Source organism: Carcharhinus amblyrhynchos, chromosome 1 (genome assembly GCF_965287045.1).
Source record: "Carcharhinus amblyrhynchos chromosome 1, sCarAmb.v2.hapA, whole genome shotgun sequence".
NCBI classification, from domain to species: domain Eukaryota; kingdom Metazoa; phylum Chordata; class Chondrichthyes; order Carcharhiniformes; family Carcharhinidae; genus Carcharhinus; species Carcharhinus amblyrhynchos.
This window is the reverse complement of record NC_137324.1, coordinates 13,712,371-13,728,370: the sequence shown is the minus strand read 5'-3', so window position 1 is coordinate 13,728,370 and position 16,000 is coordinate 13,712,371. Positions and strand designations below refer to the sequence as shown.

The 16,000-nt window shown below is 45.7% G+C and overlaps 1 protein-coding gene across 2 annotated transcripts in view; it reads right to left on the bottom strand.

Annotated features, from left to right (window-relative positions):
* Positions 1-13,780: 13,780 nt before the first annotated feature.
* The window catches only part of LOC145346458 (disintegrin and metalloproteinase domain-containing protein 12-like), a 49,777-nt gene continuing 47,557 nt past the window's right edge, over positions 13,781-16,000 (bottom strand). For both annotated transcript variants that reach the window (XM_080193867.1, XM_080193780.1), the window contains exon 13: positions 13,781-15,566. The gene's annotated coding sequence lies outside the window, so the exon portion shown is untranslated. The remainder of the gene's footprint in view (positions 15,567-16,000) is intronic.

The window sequence follows — 16,000 nt, the reverse complement described above, 5'->3', positions numbered from 1 at the left end:
CTCCTCTACTTTCTTCCGTCGGGAAAAGAATTAAAAAGCTGAGGTCACGTACCAACTGACTCAAGAACAGCTTCTTCCCTGCTGCCGTCAGACTTTTGAATGAACCTACCTTATATTAAATTGATCTTTCTCTACACCCCAGCTATGACTGTAACACTACATTCTGCACTCTCTCGTTTCCTGCTCTATGAAGGTATGCTTTGTCTGTAGAGCATGCAAGAAACAGCACTTTTCACTGTATCCCAATGCATGTGACAATAATAAATCAAATCAAATCAAAACAGATGTGATGAGGAATGATGTTGTGGCATTTAAAATGCAAAGAGGAGAAATATTGAATTAAATAATCATACTCAAAAAGCATAAAAACTCTGATCTGGACAGGTTTTCATCCTAACCTCATTGCAGTATTAATGTAAGCCTACTTTTGACGCTAATAAATAAACCTTAAACTCTGTCTACGTTTGCCTCGGCAAAGCAACCAGCATATTCACCTGATGAAGGAGCAACACTTCGAAAGCTTGTGCCATCAAATAAACCTATTGGACTTTAACCTGGTGTTGTGAGGACTTCTTACTGTGCCCACCCCAGTCCAACACTGGCATCTCCACCTCATGTGTAGGTACACCCACAGACACGTTAGGGAGGGAATTCCAGGATTTTGACCCAGCAACAGTGAAGGAACGGCAATATATTTCCAAGCAAGGGTGGTGAGTGACTTGGAGGGGAACCTGTCGGTTTCTGCTGCCCTTGTCTTTCTAGATGGTAGTAGTTGTGAATTTGGAAGGTGTTGTCTAAGGAAACTTGCTAGGTTCCTGTAGTGCATCTGTAGATGTTATACACGGCTGCTACTATTCAGTGATGGTGGGGGGGAATGAATGTTTGTGGAAGGGGTAGCAATTGAGTGGGCTGCTTTGTCCTGGATGATGTTGAGCTTCTTGAGTGTTGTTGGAGCTGCACTCAACTCATCCAGGCAAGCGGAAACTCCATCACATTCCTGACTTGTGCTTTATAGATTGTGGACAGGACTTTGGGGAGTCAGAAGGTAAATTACTCACCACAGGACTCCTAGCCTTTGGCCTTCTCTTGTAAACACATGGTTAGTCTTGGTCAGTTACTGGTCAATGGTAACACCCAGGATGTTGATAGTGGGGAATCCAGGTAATACCATTGATTGCCAAGGGGAGTTGGTTAGATCCTCTCTTGTTGGAAAACTGCGTGGCACAATTGCTATTTGCCCTTATCAACCCAAGCCCTGGATATTGTCCAGATCTTGCTGCATTTGAACATGGACTGCTTCAGTATCTGTGGTGTGGTGAATGGCGCTGAACATTGTGCAATCATCAGCGAACATCCCCACTCTTGACCTTAAAATGGAAGGAAGGTCAGTGATGAAGCAACTGAAGTTGGTTGAGCCGAGGTCACCATCCTGAGGAGCACCTGCAGAGATATCCTAGAGCTATGATGATTGATCTCCAACCACCATCTCCCTTAACACCAGGGATGACTCCAACCAGCGAGGTTTTTCCCTGCGATACCAATTAATTCCAGTTTCACTAGAACCCCTTGGTGCCACACTCAGTCATATACTGCCTTAAAGACCAGGGCAGTCACTCTCACCTCACCTCTGTCATTCAGTACTTTTGTCCATGTTTGAACCAAGGCTGTAATGAGTTCAGAAGCTGGGTGACCCTGCTGAAACCCAAGCTGGGCGTCACTGAGCAGGTTATTGCTAAGTAGGTGCAGCTTGATAGCACTGTTGATCACCCCTTCCTTTCCATCACTTCACTGATAATCGAGAGTAGACTGGTTGGGCTGTAATTGGCTGGGTTGGATTTGCCCTGCTTTTTGTGGACAGGACAAACCTGGGCAATCTTCCACATTGTTGGGTAGATCCCAGTGTTGCATCATTAGATTGTGTCTCGAGATTGCTAGTCCAACAACATTACTACAACACGACCATCTCCCCAAGAGGGAGAAAAACAAAAGAGAGGCCACTAATATAAGAAATTCTTCCCGCGCTCAAATCTGTGGTGATTATTTACTGAACCAAAGCAAAATGCTGTGTTTTTTTATTATGGGTAGAGTCTAGAGGCAGACTGAGTCTACCTTAACTGTAAAGGAGATTGAATACTGGGATCATAGATAAAATCATAGAATCCCTACACTGCAGAAGGAGGCTATTTGGTCCATCAAGCCTGCACCAACATCAATCCCACCCAGGCCCTATTCCCATAACCCTACATATTTACCCCTCTATTCCCACTGACACAAAGAGGCAAATTAGCCTGGCCTACTAATGAAACCCACACACCTTTGGACTGTGGAAGGAAACCGGAGCACCCAGAGGAAACTCACACAGACATGGGAGAACACACAGACTCCACACAGACTGTAACCCAAGCCAGAATTGAACCCGGTTCCCCGGTGCTGTGAGACACTAGTGATGTTGGTGTTAAGCTGATCCACACCCCATTCTCCTGCCTTTTCCCTGTACACCTGCACACTGTTCATGTTCAAATAATCATCTATTGCCTTCCTGAATACTTCGATTGAACCTGCCTCCGGTTTCCTCCAGTGCTCTGGTTTCCTTCCACAGATGTGGAGATGCCGGCATTGGAGTGGGGTAAACACAGTAAGAAGTCTGACAACACCAGGTTTAAGTCCAACCAATTTATTTCATTTTTTCTCTATCAAATAAATTGGTTGGACTTAAACCTGGTGTTGTCAGACTTCTTACTGTGTTCCTTCCACGGTCCAAAGATGTACAGGTTAGGTAGATTAGCCATTTTCAATAAACCCCTTAGTGTCAGGGGGACCAGTCAGGGTAAATGTGTGGGGTTATGGGAATAGGGCCTGGGTGGGATTGTTGTTGGTGCAGACTGGATGAGCCAAATAGCCTCCTTCTACACTGTAGGAGTTCTATGATTCTTGTATTCCAGAAAGTAAGAGTGGTGGGGACTGAGTCGTAGCAGACACTGAGCAAATATTTTAATTGGTTATAAGCAGGAAGGTCACGGAGCCAGGAGAGGTAATCCACATTAATGGAGCGTGATAGCTTGATAAGTCACGGACATTTTGGTAAAGGCTACTGATGCCTAGCTGTGAAATTTTAATGACAAAGAGTTTCTGAAACTAAAGCGAGCAGAAGACACGTGGACATTTTTTCTTAAAGTGATAATTGCATGAACTGGCAGGGGAAAACCTGATGTTGAGGTTTCCCTTTCTCCAGCTTCCCAGTAGCTTGACGGACTGATCTACCCCCGCATCTCACACACTCGATCGCTGAGAGGAGAGACCAGAAACCTGGGTTTGGTTAATAAGGTTCATTTACCTTCAACTTGGCTGTTTATGTTCTCTCCAATATGCAGTTCTATAGAATCATAGAATCTATACAGTGCAGGAGCAGGTTGAGAGCATCAAGTTTTTAAGGCATCCAGATCACCAACAACCTGTCCTGGTCCCTCCATGCGACGCTATAGTTAACAAAGTCTACCAATGCCTTTACTTTCTCAGGTGGCCAAGGAAATTTGGCATGTCTGCTATGACTCTCATCAACTTTTACAGATGCATCATAAAAAGCATTCTTTCTCGTTGTATCACAACTTGGTATGGCTCCTGCTTTGTCCAAGGCCGCAACAAACTACAAAGGGTCATGAACGAAGCCCAGTTCATCACTCAAACCAGTCTCATCCATTGACTCTGTCTACACATCCTGTTGCCTTGGAAAAGCAGCCAGCACAATCAAGGACCCCATGCACCCCGGAAATTCTCTTTTCCACTTTCTTCCATTAGGAAAAAGATATAAAATTCTGACATCGTGTACCAATTGACTCAAGAACAGCCTCTTCCCCGCTGCCATCAGACTTCTGAATTGAACTATCTTATGTTAAGTTAATCTTTCTCTACACCCTAGCTATGACTGTAACATATATTCTGCACTCTCTCCTTTTCTTTCCTTCTCTATGAACATAAGAACATGAACATTATGCTTTGTCTGTACAGCACGCCAGGACAGAATTTCAATGTATACTAATACATGTGACAATAAGATGTCCAAAGATGTGCAGGTTAGGTTGACTGGCCATTGCTAAAATTGCCCCTTAGTGTCCTGAGATGCGTAGATTAGTGGGTAAATGTGTGGGGGTAGGGCTTGTGTGGGACTGTGGTCAGTGCAGACTCGATGAGCCAGATGGTCTTTTTCTGCACTGTAGGGTTTCTATGATTCTATGAATAAATCAAATCAAATCAAACCATTTGCCGCCTCTGAACTGCATCGTATCTTACCCAAGCACACACAATTGCCGTATCCCCATAACCCCACACATGTACCACGACCAACCCACTAACTTGAGTAATGACAATTCTGTAATGAGATAGGTCTAACTCACTTGGCTAAATTCTATAAAATACTCTAACAGCTGGCCTCTCTTGGGGTATAGCATATAATAATATCCCTTTATCCCCTCTTTGTGTCTGAACCCAGGGATCCTTCATCCTTCAGGGCAGCAGGGTGGCACAGTTGTTAGCACTGCTGCCTCACAGCACCAGAGAACCGGGTTCACTTCTGACCTTGGGTGACTGTCTGTGTGGAGTCTGCACGTTCTCCCCGTGTCTACGTGTGTTTCCTCCGGGTGCTCCAGTTTCCTTCCATCTCCGAAGACGTGCGGGTTAGGATTGGCCATATTAAATTGCCCCTTAGTGCCAGGGGGATGAGAGGGTAATTATGTGGGGTTACGGGGATAGGGGCTGGGGTCAGTGCAGGCTGGAGGGACCGAATGGCCTCCTTCTTCGCTGTAAGGATTCTATCGCTGGAATTCTCCCACCCCGCCTGTCACAGAATCGGAGCGAGCGAGGGGCTGACAATGGAAATGTCCGTTGACCTCGGGCTGGATTTTCCGGTCTCGGAAAAGTGTGTAATCCATTGCTTCATTCGGCATTAGTGGAAACATTTCAATGCTTTTGGATAATTTGTTCAAACTCCGTGTGCGTGTGATCATGACAGGTTGTAATACCCCCTGCTGATGAACCATCCACTCCCAGTCAGAGTGATTGCCAATAACAAATAACCTAGGCTGATTTAATTTGACACTCCCTTCCGGTGCTCTTAGATAACAATGATACTTTCTTACCCAAGCAATCAAACACCTTAATTTAAATATAGTTCCTTCATTTCCACTGCCTGGATGTGTATTGTATAATTCATGAAATGGACTGGAAGGGCAACGTGATGTAAATGACCCTGACTATCCTGACTTGTTACCCTCGCACTCCTGCAGGTCATACAGAAGATGCAGCAGAGTCTGATGTCATAGGACGGCAATGAGCATCAGAGATGATAGGTGTAGACATCCTCTGCCCTTCTTAATCAATGACAAGTTTGCACTGAGACGCCACAAGGCATGGTATTAATCACGGGGCATCTGTTAACTTCGTCTTACAAATGCAAATTCTACTTGGTGTTCATTTGTCAAACATTGCAAAGAATTAATGGCAACACACCAGCGATAATGAGCAACCGGGGCTCTTGTTCAACTCATCTTGTGAGATACTTGGCTTGTGAGTGTCAGAGACATTAAGAAAGTTGAATGGAAGCGTGGATTGACATGAGTGGTGCCTGTATATCACTCACTGAACACCAAATGGGAGGCGCGTTGGCACAGCGGTTAGCCCTGCTGCCTCACAGCGTCACAGACCCAGGTTCGATTCCTGGCTTGGGTCACCGCAGCTACGGAGTCTGCGCATTCTCCCTGCGTCTGTGTTTCCACCAGTTTCTTCCCACAGTCCGAAAGTTAGGTGTATTGGCCATGCCAAATTTTCTCTCGGTGTACCCGAACAGGCGCTGGAGTGTGACAACTAGAGGATTTTCACGGTAACTTTATTGCAGTGTTAACGTAAGCCTACTTGTGGCACTAATAAATAAATAAATAGTATATATTGGGAGTATGCACACACCCAGGCCTTCTCTTGCATTACATTGCTATTCCTTGACCGAATATTCCAGAGGAATCAAGAATAGAAGAGGCTATTTAAAGTGTTTATTCTGGATGTAACCATAATAATAAGGATAAAGCAAACTACAATGCTAGAAAGACTCACAAATGGACATCTTTGGTCTTTGGGTGTGTTTTAATTCCATCAATGAAATATTTCCATCAGGCCAGTATTAGTTCAAAAAATGATAAAGAGTATTTAATAGAATTTAGCCAAGCGAGTTTGTAGGAAGATTGCAATTTTGTGTCCCAACCTACGGCCCACTTACATAAGAACATAAGAAATAGGAAATAAGAACATAAGAAATAGGAGCAGGAGTAGGCCATCTAGCCCTTCGAGCCTGCCCCGCCATTCAATAAGATCATGGCTGATCTGTTGTGGCTCAGTTCCACTTTCCCGCCCTCTCCCCATAACCCTTAATCCCCTCTCTTATCAAGAACCCATCAACCCGCTTCTTAAAAATATTTAGCGAGGCAGCCTCCACCACTTCAACGGGCAGAGAATTCCAGAGATTCACCACCCTTTGAGTGAAGAAGTTCCTCCTCAACTCCGTTCTAAACCGCCTCCCCTTTATCTTGAGGCTGTGCCCCCTAGTCCTACTGTCTTTTTTGAGCGGGAAGAGTCTCTCCACCTCTATTACAGATGATGGTCTGCAAGTGTACTGCAGGTGGTGCATGGGGGAATAAAGAAAATACAATTGCATGTAAGAAACTACAAAGAGCTGCAAACAAAGCCCAGCCCATCACTCAAACCAGCCTCGCACCCAATCACATTGACCACACTTCCTGCTGCCTCGGAAAAGCAGCCAACATAATCAAGGATCCCGCGCACCCCAGACGTTCTCTCTTCCACATTGTCGGGAAAAACATACAAGTCAGGACACGTACCAACTGACTCAAGAATAGCTTCATAAGAACATAAGAAATAGGAGCAGGAGTAGGCCATCTAGCCCTTCGAGCCTGCCCTGCCATTCAATAAGATCATGGCTGATCATGTTCCACTTTCCCGCTTTCTCTCCATAACCCTTAATTCCCCTGTCTATCAGAAACCTATCTACCTGTGACTTAAATATATTTAGCGAGGCAGCCTCCACCACTTCAACGGGCAGAGAATTCCAGAGATTCACCACCCTTTGAGTGAAGAAGTTCCTCCTCAACTCCGTTCTAAACCACCACCGCCCCCCCCACGAATCCGTCATCAAGGAGGAAATAGCGAGGCATCTTGAAGGGAATTGCTTGATAGAGCAGACGCAGCACGGTTTCGTTAAGGGGAAGTCGTGCCTGACAAATTTATTGGAGTTCTATGAGGATGTGTCTAAGGCGGTGGATAGAGGAGAGCCGGTGGATGTGGTCTTTCTAGATTTTCAGAAGGCGTTTGACAAGGTACCTCACAAGAGGTTATTGCAGAAGGTAGGGGGACATGGAGTTGGGGGTAGGGTGTTATCGTGGATAGAGGATTGGTTGTCAAATAGGAGGCAGAGAGTGGGGGTTAAGGGGTGCTATTCAGATTGGCGGTTGGTGACTAGTGGAGTGCCCCAGGGGTCGGTGCTGGGGCCTCAGCTTTTTACCATTTATATAGATGATCTGGAGGAGGGAACCGAGTGTATAGTGTCGAAATTTGCTGATGACACCAAGATTGGTGGAACGGCAAATTGCGCGGAGGGTGTGGAGAGTCTGCAGAAGGATCTAGATAGGTTGGGCGAATGGGCCAGGAACTGGCAAATGGAATTTAATGTTGGCAAGTGCGAGGTGGTCCACTTTGGTAGGAATAATGGTAGGAAGGACTATTACTTACGGGACGAAAAACTGTAGCAGGCGACGGTGCAGAGGGACCTCGGGGTCCTTGTGCATGTGTCGCAAAAACCCAGCCTGCAGGTGCAGCAGGTGGTCAGGAAGGCGAATGGGATGCTGGCCTTCATAGCGAGGGGGATTGAATATAAGAGTAGGGAGGTCTTGCTGCAGCTGTATAGGGCACTGGTGAGGCCGCAGCTGGAGTACTGTGTGCAGTTTTGGTCGCCGCACTAACGCAAGGATATTTTGGCCTTGGAGGGAGTGCAGAGGAGGTTTACTAGGCTGATGCCGGAGTTGTGGGTGTTGAGCTATGAGGAGAGGCTGAATAAACTAGGCTTGTACTCGTTAGAGTTTAGAAGAATGAGGGGAGATCTCATTGAGACGTATAAGATGATGAATGGGATGGATAGGATAGAGATGGAGAGGCTCTTCCCGCTCAGAAAGGACAGTAGGACTAGGGGGCACAGCCTCAAGATAAAGGGGGGGCGGTTTAGAACGGAGTTGAGAGGAACTTCTTCACTCAAAGGGTGGTGAATCTCTGGAATTCTCTGCCCGTTGAGGTGGTGGAGGCTGCCTCGCTAAATATTTTTAAGACGCGGGTTGATGGGTTTTTGATAAGAGAGGGGATTAAGGGTTATGGGGAGAGGGCGGGAATGTGGAACTGAGCCACGACAGATCAGCCATGATCTTATTGAATGGCGGGGCAGGCTCGAAGGGCCAGATGGCCTACTCCTGCTCCTATTTCTTATGTTCTTATGTTCTTATGTTCTTATCTTGAGGCTGTGTCCTCTTGTCCTGCTATTCTTTCTGAGCGTGAAGAATCTCTCTGCCTCTACCCTATCTATCCCCTTCATTATCTTATACGTCTCTATAAGTTTCCCCCTTATCCTTCTAAACTCCAACGAGTACAGACCCAGTCTATTTAGTCTCTCTTCATAGTCCAACTCCCTCATCTCCAGTATCAGCCTAGTGAACCTCCTCTGCGCTCCCTCCAAGGCCAATATATCCTTGCGCAAGTGCGGCGACCAAAACTGCACACAGTACTCCAGCTGCGGCCTCACCAGTGCCCTGTACAGTTGCAGCAAGACCTCCCTGCTTTTATATTCTATCCCCCTCGCTATAAAGGCCAACATTCCATTAGCCTTCTTGATCACCTGCTGCACCTGCAGACTGGGTTTTTGCGATTTGTGCACAAGGACCCCCAGGTCCCTCTGCACTGTAGCATACTGCAGCTTTTTGCCTGGTGCTATCAGGCTTTTGAACAGACATTCTTCACATTAAGTTGATCTTTCTCTACACAGTAGTTATGACTGTAACACTACATTCTGCACTCTCTCGTTTTCTTTTCTATGAACGGTATGCTTTGCATAGCACGCAAGAAACAATACTTTTCACTGTACACCGACACATGACATCCACAGGTGATTCGGTCCGCCTTGTTGGCCAACAAGGGGTACATACGTGGTGGGTCGTGCGAGGGCTGCTCTTGGATGTTGCTTCGAGAGTTGCCCTGTGCTTCACGTCATTAGCGTACGCTTAAACTGGACCAACTGACGGCCAACGCGACAGCTCAGTGACTATCACTGTTTGCTGTGCAGATACAGGGACCCGGGTCGGATCTCCGACTTGGGTCAGTGTCTGTGGGAGTTTGCTCATTCTCCCCGTGCTTGAGTGGGTTTTCTCCGGTTTCCTCCCACACCCCAAAAACGTGCTTTTAGGCTGATTGGTGTTAACAAATTGTCCCTAAATTAGACCTCCCTTAGTCTGGCGCACATAAAATTCTCTAAATTTGCACCCCTTTATTGTGGAGTCCAAGAGGCGTAGGCAAAAGTCATAGGCAGAAGGATTGGAATGAGACGTTCACTGAGTGTTAAAATGGGCGGCGCTGGACTTGTGGGGCCGAAGGGCCTGTTTCCTGTGCTGTGTTGTTCTTTGTTCTTTGTGACAGCAATAATTGAACTCTGTAAGTATCATAATCAATGTAACATTATTATTTGCAATAAAATTCGCTTCACAAGCATCCCTGTGTAATATAATCTGTTACCGTTCTCTGAAATTAAATAGCGGGGCACCAGTGTGAACCAATACCCCCCTCCACACATACAACGGCTAAGGAACATTAGCCTGGTGAAGTCAAAAATAGATTGGTGATTTTCATCTGACATGCTTAAAGGAAAAAAGACATTGTCAAAATGACGGTCAGGCATCAGCAAATGAGGCTCAGCCCAAAAAAAAATACGAGTGTGGAGAAAATACAGCATGCAGTACTTAGAATTTAGGATGTCATGCTGGTATCCATATCGTAACAAGGTTCTCTCATTTTGGGGATTGTCACTGCCTGGTACTTGTGTGCCACGAATCCACTGAATATAGAACATAGAACATAGAACACTACAGCACAAACAGGCCCTTCGGCCCACAAGTTGCGCCGATCATATCCATACCTACCAAGCCATAGAACTATCTGTAACTCCCAATCCCATTAAATCCCATATCCTCATCCAGAAATCTTTTAAAAGACCCCAGTGAGTTCGCCTCTACCACCACCGACGGCAGCCGATTCCATTCACTCTGAGTGAAAAACTTACCCCTAACATCTCCTCTGTACCTGCTCCCCAGCACCTTAAACCTGTGTCCTCTTGTAGCGACCATTTCAGCCCTGGGGAATAGCCTCCGAAAATCCACCCTATCTATTCTTCTCAACATTTTATAAACCTCTATCAGGTCGCCTCTCAACCTTTGTCTCCAGGGAGAAGAGTCCCAGCTCCCTCAACCTATCTTCATAAGGCATGCCTCCCAATCCAGGCAACATCCTTGTAAATCTCCTCTGCACCCTCTCAATAGCTTCCACATCCTTCCTGTAGTGAGGTGACCAGAACTGCGCACAGTACTCCAAGTGGGGTCTGACAAGGGTCTGAATATTGTCCAGATGTTGACCAGATGGAACTGCAGAGGTTCAGTGTAGCTCACCACCACCTTTGCAAGGGTAATTAGGGAAGGACAATAAATATTGGCCTTGGTAGTGATGCCCACATCCTGAGAATGATTTTTTAGAATCCATGTTGATTATATCTAATCAACTCAAACTTCTCTAACTACTCAATCACTCTGTCCTTAATTATTCATTTCAATGTCTACTTCACAGCAGATGTGCGACTAACAAGTGTGTAATTTTCCTGGTTTTTTTCCTTGCACCTTTTTAAAATGAGAAGACAACAAACAGCAAACTCATGTCCCATTGAGTCACATAGTGCCGGAAAGGGCTATTGGGTCTGCACCAACAATAACTACCACTTATAACTACCACTAAAGTCACACTAATCCCATTTTCCCGCACTTGTCCCAAATCCTTGATTGTTATGATATTTCAAGTGCTCATCCAAATACTTTTTAAAGGTTGCAAGGTTTCCAGCCTGCACTGTGTTCCCAGGCAGCGCATTCCAGATTCCCACCATCCCCCGAGTGAATTTTTTTTCTCAAATCCCCTCTGAATCACCTGCCCCTCACTCTAAAACTATGCCCCCTAGTGACTGGCCCCTCAACCAAGGGGAACACTGCTTCTTATTCACATTGTCTACACCCCTCATAATCTTATACACCTCAATCATGTCCCCCTTCAGCCTTCTCTGCTCTAAAGGAAACAAAGTGCTCCATTCAGGCAACATCCTGGTGTATCTCCTCTGTACCCCCTCTAGTGCAATCATATTCTTCCTATAGTTATGTAGATATATAGATAAGTGCACACAGTATTCCAGCTGTGGCCTTATCAATGTTCTGTAAAACTCCAACATTACCTCCCTGTTCTTATCCTCTATGCCACAACTTATAAAAGCAAGTATCCCATATGCCTTCTCAAACATCCTATTCATCTGCTCCACCAACATCAGGGATCTGTGAATAGTTACCTCAAGATCCATCTGTTTCCCTGAGCTTATAAGAACATAAGAAATAAGAGCAGGAGTAGGCCATCTAGCCCTTCAAGCCTGCCCCGCCATTCAATAAGATCATGGCTGATCTGAAGTGGATCAGTTCCACTTTCCTGCTTTGTCCCCATAACCCTTAATTCCCTTGTCTATCAAAAACCTATCTACCCGTAACTTAAACATATTTAGCGAGGTAGCCTCCACCACTTCAACGGGCAGAGAATTCCAGACATTCACCACTCTTTGAGTGAAGAAATTCCTCCTCAACTCCATTCTAAACGCCCCCCCCCCCTTATTTTGAGGCTGTGCCTTCTAGTTCTGCTATCCTTTCTAAGCAGGAAGAATCTCTCTACCTCTACCCTATCCATCCCCTTCATTATCTTATACGTCTCTATAAGATCCCCCCTCATCCTTCTAAACTCTAACAAGTACAGGTCCAGCCTATTCAATCTCTCCTCATATGCTAACCCCCTCATCTCTGGTATCAGTCTGGTGAACCTTCAAGGCGAACCTTGGCTGGTGAACCTGCCAATCATTAAATGCTCCTTTGTCTTGTTACTTCTTCTGAAGTGCATCTCCTCACACTTATCAGGGTTAAATACCATCTGCCACTGCTCTGTCCATCTGACCAACCCATCCATATCTTCTTGTAACCTATAACCATCCTCTTCACTGCTAACCACACGATCAATCTTGATGTCATCTGCAAACTTGCTCATCCCCTCCCCCCGCCAACATTTTCATCCAGATTATTTAGAAAGAAAAGCTACATTGATAGAATTTACAGAAAAATCTCAAGTCTTTCACAGTCAGGCAAAACCATTTTATTTCACAGATGGTGATATTTCACATTTTGCAGGTTAATACTTCTGACATTTTAGGCAAGCCAAATAAGACAGAAACAAATTTTAGATGAAAAATATTATTCAGATTGACACAAGTAAAATATGAAGGTGATGAGGTACCTCTCCTTCTTCACACCCTGGTTTATTCTATCACCTCCAATACTTCATCACCTTCCCATGGAGCCTTCTCATGCAATGACAGAAGGTCTAACCCCAGCTTCCTCCCATCTCACTGACACAGGCCTCAAACACTTCTTTCAGGTTGAAGCAGTGTTTAATTTGCACTTCTTTCTATTTAATCTACTGCATTCACAGATCTGCGCTAGACTAAATGCTGACTGGGTGACCACTTCGCAGAACACCTTCACTCAGCCCGCAATCATAACCCCAGCCTTCCTGCTGCTTGCCATTTTAATTTACCCTCTTCCTCTCATGTCCACACCTCTATACTTGGCCTAGTGCAATGCACCAGTGAAACCCAACTCAAGCTGGAGGAATAGCACCTCATCTTCTGATTAGGCACATCAAGGGCAGAAGTCTTAGTAGTGTTGAAGAACAGAAGGACCTTGGGGTCCGGGTCCATAGGACTCTTAAATCGGCCTCGCAGGTGGAGGATGTGGTCAAGAAGGCGTATGGTGTACTGGCCTTCATTAATCGAGGGATTGAGTTTAGGAATCGGGAGGTAATGCTGCAACTTTATAAGACCCTTGTCAGGCCTCATTTGGAGTACTGTGCGCAGTTCTGGTCACCTCTCTACAGGAAGGATGTAGAAGCTATTGAAAGGGTACAGAGGAGATTTACAAGGATGTTGCCTGGACTGGGAGGCATGCCTTATGAAGTTAGGTTGAGGGAGCTGGGACTCTTTTCCCTGGAGAGACGAAGGTTGAGAGGCGACCTGATAGAAGTTTATAAAATGTTGAGAGGAATAGATAGGGTGGATTCTCAGAGGCTATTTCCCCGGGTTGAAATGGTCGCTACGAGAGGACACAGATTCAAGATGCGGGGAGGAAAGTACAGAAGTGATGTTAGGGGTAAGTTTTTCACTCAGAGGGTGGTGAGTGAATGGAATCGGCTGCCGTCAGTGGTGGTGGAGGCGAACTCGCTGGGGTCTTTTAAAAGACTTCTGGATGAGTATATGGGGTTTAATGGGATTGGGGGTTATAGATAGGTCTATAGATTGGTAGGTGTTGATGTGATCGGTGCAACTCGTGGGCCGAAGGGCCTGTTTGTGCTGTAGTGTTCTATGTTGTTCTATGTTCTATCAGGGGTCGCATGGTGGCACATTTGATTAGCACTATTGCCTCACAGCGCCAGGGGACCTGGGTTTGATTCCCGGCTTGACTGTGTGGCGTTTGCATGTTCTCCCCGTGTCTGCATGGGTTTCCTCCGGGTGCTCCGGTTTCCTCTCACAGTCCAAAAGACGTGCTGGCTTGGTGCATTGGCCATGCTAAATTCCCCCTCAGTGTACCCGAACAGGTGCCAGGCTGTGGTGACCAGGGGATTTTCACAGTGTTAATGTAAGCCTGCATGAGACATTAATAAAAAAAATTGCAACCTTCCAGGCTTAACATTGAGCTCAACAATTTCAGACCATGAACTCTGTTCTCCATTTTGATATTTTTTTCCAGCACCCTCACCCCCACAGGTCTTGTCTGTAACTTGCCTGTGTGTTTTGCTTTCAGAGAGTGCTGACCCTTGGAACAGATTCTCCCATCTGAGCTTTATGCTGCTATTAATACTTGCCTCAGTCTTTAATGCTACCATTACCACTCCCTTTGCCTTGTGCCCACGACATCCCGTTAGAGCTCTCACCTATCCATGACCTTCCGTTTTTGCTCCCACTGCTCCAACGCCCCCTCCTCAAGACAAAATCCACCATATTCTTCCTCTCTTCAGCCCTGAAGCAGTCATACCACACAGAACAGTAACAGCAGCAGTGAGGAGAATAGAATTGATTCAACGTTTCACATGCGGAATCTTTCCTCACACCTAAGTGTGTTGGCTGTATTTTTTTTTGTGTGGCCATCTTTGTTCTGGGCAGCCCATTTCTTTTAAGACTTAACACCGGCCTTAAAACAACGGACGGAAGAATGTAGCCTGGTGTATTTTTTGAAGTCTATTTATTGAAGTCACAAATAGGCATACATTAACAATGCAACAAAGTTACTGTTTGGGTGGGACGCTCCAACCTTGTTCGCCCCGCTGCCAGCAAGGATGGAAAATCAATTGGATCTTCCTTCACTGCAGCGGGACCGGAAAATCCCAGCCGCGGGCCAGGTCGGAGGTCTCCGGCATTAGTAAACACAAAGCTATCTGTCAAACTGCAATGCAGTAATAATTACTGTGTAAATAAGTGTTCACATTGTTGGGGATCATTCAAGTTTCACAGTGACTAAAAGCAGAACTGCAGACTGAAAGCTATCCTCAGATTCCATTTGAATGTCTTCATTAACGCTAACAAAGAAAGATTGGTGTTGAGAGTTTCAATGCAGTCACACTCTGATTTTTAAGATAGCCTCTCTTTAGTTTGTTGAGAGGTTTTAAAGTGACAAAGTCTTCATCAGAAAAGTCTTTGGCAAATCTTGAGACGCCTGAGGGCTGGTTTTAACGGTCGATGGTTGTAGATCAGGAACCCATCGTACATTTTTTGATATTCCTATCCACAATGGGAAAAAAACACACACACAGGAGGTGGCAGCAGAATCCTTGCGTCACTTCTGAGTCTGATCTTCTTCCTCTGAGCCAAAGCAGGCAAGAGTGAAGGACTGGTCCTGAGAACATGCCTTTCTAACCACGGAGTGGAGGCACCCTTAGTCAGTTCCCTTAACATGGAGATGTGTAGTGGTTCTCTTGAGCTTGCAGACAACCCTTTGATTCGACAGCGCTCTGCTGAGGGAGACCTCTGAAAGAGTGATAGGGGCTTGCGATGGTGGCCTTGTGGCATTTCTTCCGGAAAGTGACCGCTGCAAGTCCAGCCAAAATGAGGAGGAACAACGACACAGAGACAATAGTGCCTATTATTGAAAACAAGGAAAATGGACATTAAGAAAACATTCAGCATCCATTCTACAAAATAAATCAATTGTTTCTATATTTTGCTGAAATGGGGAAGTGATGGTCTAGTGGTACTATTGCTAAACTATTAATCCAGGAACTCAGTTATCGTGCGCAGTGTACAGTTTTGATCTCTAATCTGAGGAAGGACATTCTTGCTATTGAGGGAGTCCAGCAAAGGTTCACCAGACTGAATGGCAGAACTGATATACGAAGAAGTGCTGGATCGACAGGGCTTGTATTCACTGGGATTTAGAAGAATGGGATGGGATCTCATAGAAACATATAAAATGGACTAGACAGGCTAGATGTGGGAAGAATGTTCCTGATGTTGGGGAAGTCCAGAACTGGGGGGTCACAGGGGACAAAAGGGGTAAGCCATTCAGGACTGAGC